Below are 14,530 nucleotides of genomic sequence, written 5' to 3'. Positions count from 1 at the left end.
CGCTTGGCAAACTGAGCAACTGAGGGAGTAGGTTCAATTTTGATGGCCCAGGGTATTTCAGAAGGCCCAGAGGTGCCAGTCCTTGTAGGTGAAGAAAAATCATCTTTGCAGTGAAGCTGAGCCACAAGACCCCCAAGAAAAGCGATTTCTGCAGTTTTGCTGATGGAAGCTACGTGATTAAAGTGTGACAAACTGATTTCTTATGTTCATGAGCCTGAGCTGTGCTTTGTTCTGCAGCTGCAGGTGAAGGTACTTTTTGACACTGATGAAATGAAACTATCACCTTTTCTAAGTTTAAGCTCAGGTAGCCCAGCAGAGGCAATTGCACTGTCTGTCATTTGTCCCCATCCTCTCCATAATGTTTAACCTACCTGTCAATGTCAGCCATACTTGACACATGGACAGAGACCACTAAACTATTCTATGCCTACCAAATGTGTTCAAATTAATGATGGGGTAAAGAAGCGAGGCTCAAACTGGTACCAGCACCAGGATTACTCCACCTTCTCTCTGGCCAGCCACCCCTCCATGCCCAGTGACCAAACAGCACATGGCTTGGAGCCAGTGACAGCACACAGGCTGAGGTTCCTTCTGGGGCAATGGGAGACAATGGAGGAGAATTTGTCCTCTGCGGTTATGGTAGTGATGATGGAGGGAGGACAAAGGAATCAGGACACAAAGCTATCAGAAAACATGTTTCACTGTCAATCCCAAGACTTGCTGTGTCTTTTTGTATCTATGGAAAATCCTGTACCTCCTCTCTGGCCTAGCCATTGGCTTGCTTGATTGGGAACAACCTAAGCTGCAAGTAATTTTCCACCTGGAAGGGTGCAGATGAGAGGGAGGGAAGGGTTGAGGGCACCTCTTCTGGGGTGGTCAGAAGTCCAGGTGAGCACGGGGGGATGCTCTGAGCCTTGGCCATGCCGTGGTGGTGTGGGCAGAGGGGATGGTGCCATCTCTCGGGTGTGCTGTGCAAGGGGAGGGGAGCTGGGCTCCTTCTCTGCAGCCCCTGGGCACTGCTGTGCTGCTCACAGCAGTGCATGTTTGGTGAGGAGCTTTGGCTGTCTTAAGCACCTTTCGAATACATTGGACACAGCTCATTGAATCCTCTAACAATCCAGCTCCTGTCTCCTCTCCCCCCCTCTTCCCAAGAGCCAGTGTCTTTTTCCAAGGAACAGCAACAATGCCTGTGCCCCACACTCCTGTGGGCTCTGTCCCTGTCCCTCCCATCCACATCCATGTCTCCCCTTTCTGCCCCATGACACAGGGCCCCCTCTGAAAAGAGGATTTTGTTGCTGGCAAATGGCTTCTTGCTGGTGAGGATTTTCCAGAATTCAGCACTTCCCAGGCCCTACTCCTGCATGGAGAGAGCTAGTTAATGAGCCATTAACCAGAGGAAGGGAACTCTCTGGTGGCTGCAAGCAACAATAGCAACAAAACAACCCAAAACCAACAAAGCTTACCCAAGAAAAATGCACCAAACATCAGGAGGAGTTTCAGAAAAGAAAAGGAAAGGAAAAGGAAAAAACAAAAGCAAATCCAGAGAGATGTGATTGTAATACCTTGGCTAAAAACCCAATCCTTGGTAAAGTAATGGCCTTCTCTGGTGAAGAGAAGGGTTTAGGCTTGACTCACACAGCCCCAACAGCTACTCTACCCCCTGCCCTCTACAGCCCTGTCCCAAAATTCTCACTTTGGACTGGGTGCAGAGCAGGAGGACAGTGATGAATGATGCCTTGCATGTCTGCCCAGGGTGGTGGCCCTGCTCTAGGAAAGGTAGGAGGCTGTGTAGCAAGATGAGGGAAGGAGTGGGTACAGGTTCCAGAATGTGGGCAGTCAGGGAGAGAATCTTCTTTGGAGAATGCATGGATGTGTCAGAGCTTGGGGAGTGAGAAGCTGGGGAGCAGGGGTGTGCAGATGGTGACTATGCAGGGGTTTGAAAATGAAGCAATGCAGGAGCAGACTGTGTACATGCAATAGCCACAATGTCCCTGAGCTAGCTCGTGTCAATGGCTTGTAAACCTCTAATGGTACAGAGAGTTGAGCTGCACACCCAATAAAGCTCTTTGGGCAGGGAATGAGCACCCACTTGGGAATTAGACCCTTGTTGCTAAATGGAGGCACTTGTCTCACTAGCACATGCTGGGGAGAAGCTCTTTTGCAGCAGGATTGCAGTGCTCAGCCCAGGAGATCCCCAGGGTGCCTGCAACCTCCAGCTGCAACTGCTGCAACACAAACAGTGCAAGTCATTCTTTCCAAAACTGCATTCACATTTTCACTGTTCTCGTTGCAAACTTGCTTGCTTTGCTCTCCAGCTAAATACTCTGCACCTGGAAACATGCACTTGAATGCCATTTTGGTGGTGCTTGCTGGTTGGAAATCAATATTAATTTACTTGTGCGTGTAAATACAGAAATGTATTTATAAGTTTCAGATCAGTTGCAAACACATGCAAATTCTGTACATAAATTCTCACTCATTTATGTAATCTGTTCAGTAATATCATTAAAGAGAGCACATCTACTGCCTGACTAGAGTTACATTTGCAATGTGCTGAGATCAGCTGTGCCTGTTCACGTACCACACTCCCCTGCCCATGCGGCTCCCAGCAGTGCGTGATGCTCTGGCTCCAGGTACCTTCTGCTCTTTTCCTGTGATGCCTTATTACTTTCTTCAAGGGCTTTGGGTTCTGGTTTTGGGGCTTTGTGTGTGTGTATGTGTCTTTTTAGCACAAGCAGGTTCGAGTTATTCAGAGGTTTGTGGCATAGGGAGGGAATTGTGTTTTCTTTTGGACTAAACACCTGCTGCAAAGTGATTGCAAATGCACTGGATCTGATTGCATTGATGGTCTCCTCCAGGCTTGTCTCTCTCCAGCTACAGATCACAAGAAGAGTAGGAATTATTTACAATTCTACAAAAAAGAAACATGGTCAAGCAAGACATCATTAAAATACACTTTTAACAAGACATGGTGTGTGTATTTCTCAGAGTTGTCATTTGAGAACTGCCCACTAAATTACTGCTCAGAGAAGTAACTCTGACTGAAAGGGAAAATTGTCTGGTTAAACATATTGTATGTCAGAGCTGAGAAAATCATTAACATATATATGCTGTAGAGAAGAGAATGCACCAGCTAAAGTCTATCAATAAAGATATACCACATTTTTATGATACTGGAATTAAAGAGACTTGATAGAAAAATATCACACTCATTTTATTAAAAAATATGATCTTGTCAAAGCTGTTTCCTTTCCAGGATAAATGAAACTCAGCAGTATCAATATTACTGATTTTAAATTGTCATTTTTAAGCTCAATGCTTTATTATTTATAATTATTTAATAATTCCAGAAGATGTGAATTTGTCAAACCCCTGATTTCTTGTTAAGTCATTCTGACTATTAAAAATACTACAAAAGCAATCCTGAAAAAAGGCATTGCATATTAAAGGCACAACAATATATTCCATAACATTGCCATTTTCACATCAAAATGTTTCTGAAGAAGGCTTTCAGTTCAATGAATAGTGCTGCATTTAAAATTGTAAAATAAAGCACACAGGAACTGAGACTCTTCCTTGTATGTACCTAAGGTGGAGGAAAGTGTGCGCTATGTTGAATTATTTGATGGGTAATATATGGCTATAGCAGCTGACAAAGTTTTACCCCAGGGCAGAATTAAGGCTAAATATTCACTTTTGGAATTTTTATTTCCTGTTGCATAGTAGTCTGCATTGCATGAACATAAATCTTTGCATTTGTTTCCTACACTATCTTTAAAAAAGGAAAAATGAAACAAAGATGAACAGGAGCAAATAAAACTCAAGAGAATGCATATGCTGATGGTAGCTGATTGCAACAAAAATGAACTGCTTCAGTTATTCTATATTAGATCTAGATACTCAAGCAGGTACCTGTGGTAAAAAACTTCAGGGTGATTACTTAGCCCAAGGAGAGGTACCAGCACTCCCAGCTTACAAAAAGCTGGAGCTCTCTCTGCTTGCCGTGGTAGGTCCAAGATTGAGTTCACGATAATGTATCTCTATATAGGGCATATTGGTATTAAAATAACTGTCTCGCAGGTATGTTTTATTGTGCAGTGGATACACAAGATCTTTGTTGCATACATGCTGGCTCAGTTTTTCTGAGCTGGGGACATGAATCATCCTCCAAACTGCCATGGGCGTTGATGAGAACTGGGTGGCTATTTGACTTGGATGTCTCAGTCGGTGGAAGCAGATCGCGGCTGTGGAAGCACACGCGCATCGCAGGCGGGCGTCGGTGGCTCTTGCAGCCAGAGGAAGGCAGCCCTGCTGCTGGAGAGGTGTGGGCAGCGTTTCTTTGCCCACACTGGCGCTGGGGCTGCGGGGCTGCTGCAGCACAGGGGCTGCGTGATCCACTCCATGGATGCACTCCATTGGCACGCCCTTGTTAGTGGGTAATCTGCTGGGGCGCAGCGGCTGCGGCTGGTGCGAGCCAGCGACTGCGCACCGGGGCTGGTGTTAATTACACGCTTGAGAGCCGCGTGTCTGTGTGTGCGGCCGTGGGCCCGGCAGGACCCCGAGCTCGTCACACCCTGCGTGTGCTCGTGCAGCTGGAGGTGCAGAGTGTGACCCTGTACCTGCACCCTGGAGGTTTCACCGCCCCGCTGCCACGCCGAGTGCGGCAGGGCAGGTTTGCTGCCCACTGGGTGGGTTTTATAGACTCTGCGTGTACCATCCTGAGCACAGCGCTGAGACTACAGCCAGCTGCTGAACTCTGGTGGTAACAAACAGCCCCATTAATGCGGTGTCACAGATTTCATTAGGGCGTCAGTCCCGACCAACATGGCCATAAATCAGGGAGATGGTACAAGGGCTTGCAGGCCCCGGTTTCAAGGGCCACATAGCCAGAGACTCATAACGCTCAAGAGGAAATGATCATGAATATTATTTAAAAAAATCAGAAATGTATATTAGAAAATCTCTGAGCTTATCAGATGGAGTGAGGTTGGGTAATAGCTGTTATTTATACTGCTTGTGCAGAGTGATAAAGTGGTGCTTTATGACCTGTGGTTTATCACTTAGAATAAGAGTCATGTGACTCCATTAAGGATCCTTCTGTAGAAATGAAAAAGGGTAAATTAATGTGGTTTTTTTATTGTTAAATATTTGCACTCTCCTAAACCCAGTTTTTATTTTCTCTACTTAAGAAGTAGCATATAAGCACAAATAAGTTTAAGTTTTGATTGATGAAGAGGTGGGGTGAAAACTCCCTTTATGTCAAAGGCTCTTTGGAGTGAGCTAGCCTCCCACCCACTAATGTCTATCAGCGGGGCTGGGTTCAGAGAGGAGGGAAAGGCAACACAGTCAGCACTGTTACACCCTAAAAGTCGCTCCCCTTGGCTTCTCTGAGCCATCATCTTCTGCAGAAACACACTATGGTCCTGCTGCTGCCTCAGCCTTACTGCTGCTCTGGGAAGGGAAAGAGGATCTGTGGAGACCAAGGGTAGGAACAACCCTGGGCAACCTGAGCAAAGAGATGAGATGAGACACTCCCAGGAGAGGACAGGCTCAAAATGAACTCCTCAATGATGCTTTAAACACTAGAAACTGTCCTTACAAACCTCCATATGAGCTCTGCCATGGCAGTGAGCTCCATGGAAGCCATGGATAATCTGCAGGACAATGCTGTCACTGGAACCTGAAGGGGGGACCAAAATCACAGCAGTGCTATTCAAGAGGTCATACAATTGCTGTGGGAATATGCCCCACAAGACCTGGGAGCTGCAGCTGCTGGGGAGGCAGTGAGCACACAGTGCTGATGGGCAGTGGCAACGTTCACCAGGGCATAGGAAAGGAAAAGGAGACAGGAAGCTAGAAAACTCCAAGGAGTTGCTGGAAAGCCACAGGAGTCTCTCCCAAATCTTCCTGGTTTAGTCTGAGATGCTCAGAGATGGGGTTTCAGGGGAGAACCAAGACTGAGCTGCTCAGGAAAAAAGCATGAGAGCAAGCAAATGCAGACAGGGGCTTTGCTGAGGGACAGTGATGGACACACTCCTCTGTCACCTCTTGTGACTCCTGTGTTCACATCTCTGCACAACCTACATGGTGCCTCAGGGCACTGGAGAGGTCTGTCAGCTTCCTATGGGATTCCCTTTAGCGAGGTGATGAGTGTGGGTCAGCAGAGCAGTGCAAGTGTTGGGTTATTAACAGCACCTTTACAGCCCCAGCTATACAAATTGATCAGAGCACACTGTGTAGCTAATTATGGGTCTCTGCAGTAAAAAAGAGGATTCCCCAGGGAGGCAGAAGCACCATATTTGGTTTTATCTGTATCTGACTCAGTTTTCCTGCTTGTAAAGTGGGGTTTACCATATTCATCTTCATCAGAACATATGTGGAAAGGATTACTTAAAAATTATCTGTGGAGATAAAAAGGACTGCAAGGTTGCTAAAATTCTGGATAAAATTTTCTTGAATACTCAGTCTCAGAATCTGGACCTTTTTCTCTTTTGAAGAATAAAACTATTGTTGACTTATCAGAACTGGAGGAAAGGTGTTTCAGTAAGTTAAAAAACCACAAACTGAGAAGATTGTCAGCATATTTTTGCTGACATATTTTCCCATCTTTGATTTTGAAAGAATGAGTTTGGATTCTTGGTTCTTGTTTTAAAATCCAAGTCTGCAAGAGTGCTTGCAGGGAGATGCCTAGAAGTGAGAGAGTGATGGCTTGGGAAAGAAAGCAACAGACAAACCTGAAAGAAAAGAGGAAGATTATCACTTTGAGTATTTTTTCCAATCCGTTGCTTATGTAATAGTAAAGTATGTAATAGTTGCTAATGTAATAGTAAAGACTTCTGAAGCTGGAAGTCAAGTCTGTAGCCTTAAGGGCAGTTCCTGTAACTTCTTCCCAGGCTGAGTTACAACTTGGGGTCCTGTTGTGTTAACAGCAGAGTGTCACAGTCATAAAACTGCTCAGATTGGAAGACACCCTTGGAGATGTCTGGACTCACCTCCACCTAAAGCAGAGTCAACTCCAGAAAGGCAGCAGAAGAGGCTTTGAGGGCACACACAGAATCAGCAGCATCACACACAGGAGGCTGGGGTCTGCCTCCTCCTGGCCAGCTCTCCAGAGGATTGCATTCCAACTGCACCCTGTGATCAGATGTGTCCCAGAGCTGGTTCAGTGCATTTTGCTGTGTGCTCTGCTCAGTTATGGAGGTGGTTGTTCTCTCCAGGTGAGGAAAGCATGGGTAGTGGCTTTCAAGTGACCTTGTGTGTAAGCAGAATTCAGCCTAATGTCTAGTTCTCACAGAATATTGCCTGTGTGTTCCTCACAGTCATTTCCCATCATGGCTATGTGCTAATTGTCTCTGGGGGAAGTGAGAAGAAGACTTATTAATCTGTGCACTCAGGAAAGGTTGTAAATCACTGTGTGTTTCCAGCGATAAAATTGGCGAAATAAATTAAAACAAGCACTAATGACCCAAAGAGAGCTCTGATGCAGTGGGAGTGGGCTGGGACATATAGCTTGTTTGGGTACAGGGTACACCTCTGTCATATACTTTGTTCTAACAGTACTCTTGCATATCTCCAGCCACAGTCCCTCGACCCCAGCCAGTGCATTATCAATATTGCATATTGTTCTCTCCTCTCTGCTACAGTGAGGGTCTTAGATTTTTAGCTCAGTTGTTCTATCCCCTTTGCTTTCCAGTCTGGCAGAGCAGAGAGCTAATATATCCTAGTTCTCTGACACTTCTCAACAAATGCAGTGAACTTTTCTGTAATGCAGATATGCTGAGCAGCTTCAAAGCCAACAGAGGCATATATCCATTAACGACTTCCCTTTTAGATATTAGTGTAAAAAGCCCATTTAGAAAGATTTCATGAAGTAAATAAAAATGCAGGTTTGCAAGCAGCCTTTCTGGTGATGAACAACCAGGGTGGAAAAGCCATCCCATAGTCCTGTTTTCCAGCAACCTTTTTCATCTGGGAGGCCTGCAAAATCCTTCAGTGACTATTCATCAAATGCCACTGAAATGTCTGATCTCTCTCTCCAGAGGAGATGTTAGTACCAGACAGTTCTATGTTTTCTATGCAGCAACTGGCCCTACAAGAAATCTTCTGAGAATATCCTCCAACATTTTCTGGGATGATTAAATGCTACGTGTTTTTCCTCACTATCCAGCTTCAGTCTCTGGTTATTAACCAGGAATGACTCATTTTATACCCATCAATGTAAAAGCTACTTCTCCAACCAGGAGCAGTCAGCTGCTGCTCAGGATTGCTCACCTGCTTGTGGATGTACCTTGCTACCTTCCTTGGAGACCATAAGAGATCACAAGGAAGAAGAATTTTCCTGTTATGATCTTCACAGTGGATGCACTGAATCACTATATCCCTCAGCCCCTACAAGCTCACCACCCTTCCAACTTTTCCCCAGAAAATGCAGGTCTCTGGGCTTTCCCTAACCAGCAGAGACTGAAGGAGTACTCCTGCTGCAGTTGGCCACCTCTGCTGGGATGTGCCCAAATGTCAACAGCAGAAGTGTTCTAAAGTGAGGAATGTGGGGCCCTGCCATGTGAAGTCATGGTCATGAGCAGAGGCTCCTGCTCCACAGTGCACTCTTTATGTTCCAGAGTCCTTTGTTCCCAGCACCAGTTCACACAAACCCCTCCAAACCAAGAGGCAAGACACTGGAACCAAGGATGGCAGTGCCTGGGCTCCCTTGTCTGCCTAGACAGAACAACAAATTTCTCCAGGAGCTGAGTCCAGCAGCATAATGAGACATCGATTAAAACTGCTTGCAAGGAACTCCCTAAACCAATGTGTGCCTCTGTCACACAGGAGGTGAGAGCACCAGCTGTCCACTAGCCTGAAGCTGCACTTGGGCAGCACCTCCAAAATAGTATTATTTATATTGTATCATTTTCCTGAATCCTGTGGCCCAAGCTCTGGTTTGTATTTGTATCTTATAAACATAAGGATTGCTAGGAAGTGTTTTAGAAGTGGTAAAAACAATAAATGATGTCTTTCTTTCAGTTATGCTTTCTGTGACAAGCACCAACCCAGCCAAGCTCAGAAATCTGAAAGGCTTTTATAACATGTGGTATCACCACTTCACCAGTCCATGTTAGATACCAGTTCAGTCTCTTGGGCCTTACTAGAGCTCTTTTCTGTGTTTCCATACAGCAGTATGGATCACAATTTTTTCTTGAAAATACAAAACTTTTTGTAAACAATTTTTCTCTTAGAGATTTTTCATATCCTTAACTCAAAATATTTTGCCTTTTCATTAAATGTAATTATTTTTCTAATTTTCGCCTACTTAACATTCTTGCACCTTTTCCTAATTCCAATCAAAACCAGTAGTGCTGAGGGATGGTAAAGAGAAACAGAAGAGATAATCTCCTAAAAAAAAAAAAAAAAAGTCCATTCAGAAAGCCAGGAAACAAAATCAACAAGGAGAGCTTTGAGTGTTCTGTTTTGCTCGGGAAATTGTCGATTCCTTTTGCCTCAAGTGCTGGACCTGATTCTTCTCCGACAGAGTGCAGCCAAGAATTACAAAGCGAGTCAACAGACAGTGGAACTGAGTTCATCTGAAAAGTAGCCAGAAAAAACCCCCCTCGGTCTGTGTTGGAGGTGTCCATTTTTAGAAGGAAATTTGCTTAGGCAAAGGAATACCAGCATATTCAGGGTGAGTGGCTCTGTGTGTGTATGTGTTTTGGATCTTAGCACAAGGAAGGGATGTCTTGCCACCCCCAGGGGTCGGGAATAGTGCATGCATGGGGAGGACCTATTATATTATTTTTCTTCCACCTTAATGAACTCCTCTCATGTCCACCTCTGATCAGTGGAGTATGACAGAGGGTGATTGAAGGCCAGTCTCCCAGGAAATGAAGTTTGTTCACACAGCCCAAGTATGCCGGCCCTACTCCTGCCTGCCTCTGATTTATAGGACCAAAAATTCCTTCCTTCGGTAACAATAACGCTCTTAAACTCCAGACCCCTCTCCCTCACAGAACCTCCAGACAGGGCAGCCTGAGCCCAGGAGAGACGGGAGGCACCCAGCAAATATATCCATCAACACAACTCAGGTTTCAAAGGAATATGAGACCCCACAGAGTTAGGCTCACAAAGGTGGAGAGCGGAGGAGTGTGGCCACCACCCTGCAGCACCTCCTCCTGGGAAGGGACAACAACAGGAAAGACTGTGCCATGGACAGGGGCAGGAGCCACAGCATGGCCAAAAGCCAGATGGCACAACCCCAGGGTAGTGTTTCCAGAGGAAATTTAGGCCCCCTTGTTGATGCTTGATTCTAGGGCTGGGAACAAGTCTGTTCTCAGGTCTCCTAACATCAGAAGTTTCTTCCTGCAATGTCTCCTCTCAGATGTAGCTGGTGGCTTGTGTGCACTCCAAATTCTCATCTCTCATGTTGTACTTGGTTTTGAGAGGTTTCCTATGAGTTCCACGTATTGTGTAACACTTAAAGGCTGCAGCAATGGCTGGGACTGCTGGTTCTGCAGTACCACGGCTCCTGTGTGGCACTGCATGGCTCATGCTGAGAGAGGGCATCACAGCAAAGTGCCACACTGCATCTCAGGAGCATTAGAGCACGATGGGGCCCCGAGGTGTGGCAAGGAACAGTGTCCAGGGGTGCAAGGCATGCTGGATGGTGCTGGAGATTTTGTCTGTGCTGCCTAGTGGAGCTGGTTGGTGTCACAGGCTGTCGCCATGCACTGTCTGAGAGACAGAACCAGCCCCAGCCAGGGAGCCTGTAGTTAAACAGTAGGAATGAGCTGAGGGCATATTGTTTCCTGCTTTGTTTTGTTTAGTAACACAGACAGAGAGATACAGTGGGGCCATCAGGGCAGCCTCTAAACTGGCAAGACCCATGCATATACACAAACACACAGTCTTTTTGGATCACATGTTTGTGCTTAACGTTACTGTCAGAGTTTTGGGTCAAGGAGAGATAAAAAGAACGCTTTTGCAACAGGACAGCTGTGGTTGCCAAACTGCAAGGCAAGTCCTGGAAAGAAACAAGATCATTCTGTAACTTTTTTTTTTTTCATCATTTACTTATTAACAGATCTCTCTGGCTCTCACCTGAAGCTGCTGACCTGTTCCTCCTAGACAGAGCAATTAACAGGGAGACAATGATCTGCAGAGGGCAAGGAGCAGCCTGTGCTGGGGAGGGGGCAGAGGTGGGGAAGGGCTGCGGGAGGCCAAGGGTCACAGAGGATAGAGCTATTTATGGCCTTAAGAGGGAGGATCAGTAAAGGGCCATCTAGCTTGACTTGACTTCCTCTTGACCTGTCTCTTCTGGAAGATACTGATGCAAGTCCCTGCCCCCATGAGCTTCCAGTGTCCCCAGTGCTTAGGTACAGGGACGGACTGGTGAAGGTGGTAGTGGCCAGAGGAAAATGTGGTGGACCACATATCAGCTCCATTAAACTTGTGAAGTGGTATTTTAAGCGTGAAGGAAGAGATCTTGTCTATGTGTTGTAGTCTTCTCCAGTATTAGCCCCGGAAACTGCCTCTGGAAGGAGAGACAGGAAAGCTTTTTGCTCTGTCTGTTGGCAAAGAGCAGTTTCCCCTCCCAGTTTTTGCTGTGGTTATTGGGACAGAAGGTCTATGGGACAGTAACTCTTCGTTCATGCTGGTAGGTAGCACAGAGGGCTCTGATCTCTATCTCACAGTCTGTGCTAAACACAGTGCAAGTAATTGCTTGACAAAGAGAGAGCAAGTCTGGCTCATACACTTGTATCTCACCTCCACATCTGGGCCAGCCCCTTGATGTCCTGATCCAAACACTGTTTTGGAACATATCCCTAGTAAATGACAAATCTTTGCATATCTGTGTCCTTCAGACCACCTTTCCTTCTTTGCTGGAATGTGCCAAGACTGGTCACAACTGCAGGGGGGATTCCCAGACAACACCTTGGCAAGAAATTAGCTTTGTGTTGTAGCTGAGTGACATAAGAAGAACCCTTCCTCTAAATAACTGTCTCCAGAGAAAAGAGTTAAAGGCATGATATTGTGTTAGATAACCATGTTAAATTGCATATAAAAAGGAAGCTGGTAATTCCTAATATATTTTTGATGAAACATGCGCTTTTTTAAAATGAAGAACAATTTTATGAAGCAATCCTATGAGATGCCAAATGTTTTGGCCCTGATCTAGCTAGATATTTAACCATGCACTTAATTTCTTAAGCTGCTCGTGTGCTTCAATATTTTGCTGGATCGAGTCCAAAGCTCTCAGCATTCTGTGTGGTGTCAAAGGACCAAGTCTGCGTTTGCAGCAGCACTGCTGAACTCAGCCTGTAATGAAGTAAATCTTCACACAGAATGCATTTTCAGTTAGTGTACCATCCAACAAAAAACTTAAATTTCCTTGAGATTTCTCTCTTAGGTATGTGGTTTCTGATGGTGCTCTAGTAGTAAGGTTTGCTAATCAGAGTATTTGTGAAACAAGGCATTTTAAAGTAAAATTTAGTGGGATCTAATGGAAAATTGCTTTGTTCTAAAAATTCCAGGATTGTCACCCAAGACCTGACTTTAAAAGGGACTGAAGACTCATGGGGAAAGAAATGGAGTGTGTAACCACTCCATCCAGTCAAAGCTGACCAAGATAGTTGGAATCATTCACAGAAATGATTTAGAAAATAATTTCAAACAACAGATGGGGAGGAATTATCACCTGATGGCAGTCAACCGGTGAGCAGAGACCAAGTTCTTGAGTAAAGTAGTTCTCTGCAGATGGCTGGGTTCAATAAGAAAGAATAAAAAATGAACCTGACCATTAACAGAAAGTGTGAAGTGAACAAGTGGGTTTCATTGGTCCTTCAAAAGGAATACAAAGAACAAGAAGAAAAAAGCCCTAGGTGGGAAAAGGTGAGTTTGATTTCTAATCTTGTGTGTTGTAATTACGGTGTTAAATGTGCAAGTGCAAAGTGAATAGATGAGATGGCATAACTAGAAAGAATTTGTGGAAGAGAGCTGAGCAGAAAAAGGCTCTGTCAAAGCCAAAAAGGATGCATGCCAACGTTGTTTCTCTTGGCATAGGTCAAAAAGCAGACTGTGTGACAAGAGAGAAATTTGAGAACACTGAGATAATGCCCAATTAGATCATGCAGTTCACCTCCCTGGGGCCTGTGACAGACTGGTAAGGAATTTTTTTTTTTTCTGAGAAGGGAAAAAAGTTGTCAGAAATTTATTTTTAATTATTTCTCCCAAAAACTTAATTCAAGTCACAACCTCACTGAAAAATGCCCCTTTCTGCTTAATATGTTCACTTCCCTCTACTGTCTTACAAGAAAAAAAAAAAAAAAAAAAATCAGACATCTACTTTGAAAAAATGCTTAGTATGTCCATGCTGTAATTTCCTGCAATGATGAAATTTTACCAAGACTTAATCATGCCTTTTGTTATCACTGAAATCCTTCTCAGTCACTGTAATCCTGAGCCCCATCGTGTCAGACCATCACAGATATGAGTGCATAGCCAGAGCAGAGCCTGACTCACCAGTTCCTGGGTTAGCCCAAGCTGAGATGAGCCATTCACCCCACAAAACTTCATTCCTGTGGCTCCTTTTCAAACATGTCATGACTGCCAGGAATTCTTGCAGCTCTGGAGGGAGGCTGACCACCTCCATAGCAGCTTTCACATGAATTGTAAGCCTGCCTCAATTTTGAGAAGACTTTTTGGAATTATCATTCTCCTGAGCCCAGAAATCATGATGCTTAGGTTACCTCCAACTGAAAACCTGACTGGCTCTGCTAAATTTGGCAAGTGACTTCTGTATGTTGGCAGTTGGAAGGATGGGAGCATTATTTGAATATGTGGCGAATTTAATGTGGGGAGGCTGCACTACAGACTGGTATCAGGACCAAGTAAAACTGTGGTTCTCCAAGCTCTGTGTTGTACCACAATATCTGCTTAGGCTCTTCTGGCACCCCTATAGACCTTTTCCTCAGTACAATTTTTTTAGGGCTTTAAATAGTGAAGATTAAATAGTGAGATTCATTGCCAGAGAGTTTCTCAATTTTATTTTGCTTCATTTTTATTTCCTTATCTTTAGAGAGAAGTCCTTGCTGTTATCCTATCGTACCACCTAACTCTGGTTTTGTTCTTATCTTCCACCAAAACTTGGTAGGTTTGTCTGTATCTTTAGCAATGTTTTTAACACTCCTGGGATCTGGGACTGAAATTCTGCACTGTGGTGTGCTGGTGGGGATGTAAATTCAGCCTACCAGAGAGTAAAAATCAGAACTATAATTTATTTTGGAAAACATGACTCTGAAGTATTTTCTTAGCATTACCATACTTTCTTTTTGTCATGTGTGCTAAGTTGAGTTGTGGACCCTGCTGCAGGGGGTGCCTGGCTTATACATACTTGGATCTTCCTCAGAAGAGGAGTGATCCTACTCTTCATTATACTTTGTTGATGGGCTCATGAGTACTGATACTTGACGCAGCGGCCAGAGCTTTTTAGGATTAAAATCCACAGTTCATCCCTGGGGTCTGCTCACTGGAGCCCCAAAGG

General features: G+C 44.8%; 1 long non-coding RNA gene across 2 annotated transcripts in view; it reads left to right on the top strand.

The window, feature by feature from the left end:
- The first annotated feature begins 8,695 nt into the window (after window positions 1-8,695).
- Window positions 8,696-14,530, top strand: part of LOC306805460 — a 63,337-nt gene continuing 57,502 nt past the window's right edge. The window contains exons 1-4 of one of the 2 annotated variants that reach the window (XR_013775216.1): window positions 8,696-8,829; window positions 9,527-9,676; window positions 12,522-12,879; window positions 13,051-13,150. This is a non-coding gene — a long non-coding RNA (uncharacterized lncRNA). Of the gene's footprint in view, window positions 8,830-9,526; window positions 9,677-11,834; window positions 12,012-12,521; window positions 12,880-13,050; window positions 13,151-14,530 lie in introns of those variants that run through there. The other variant, XR_013775217.1, reaches the window with a different exon arrangement.

Source organism: Erithacus rubecula, assembly GCF_903797595.1.
Source record: "Erithacus rubecula genome assembly, chromosome: 9".
In the NCBI taxonomy this organism is placed as follows: Eukaryota; Metazoa; Chordata; class Aves; order Passeriformes; family Muscicapidae; genus Erithacus; species Erithacus rubecula.
Note: the sequence above shows the minus strand (reverse complement) of the source record. Positions and strands in the feature narration are given on the sequence as shown.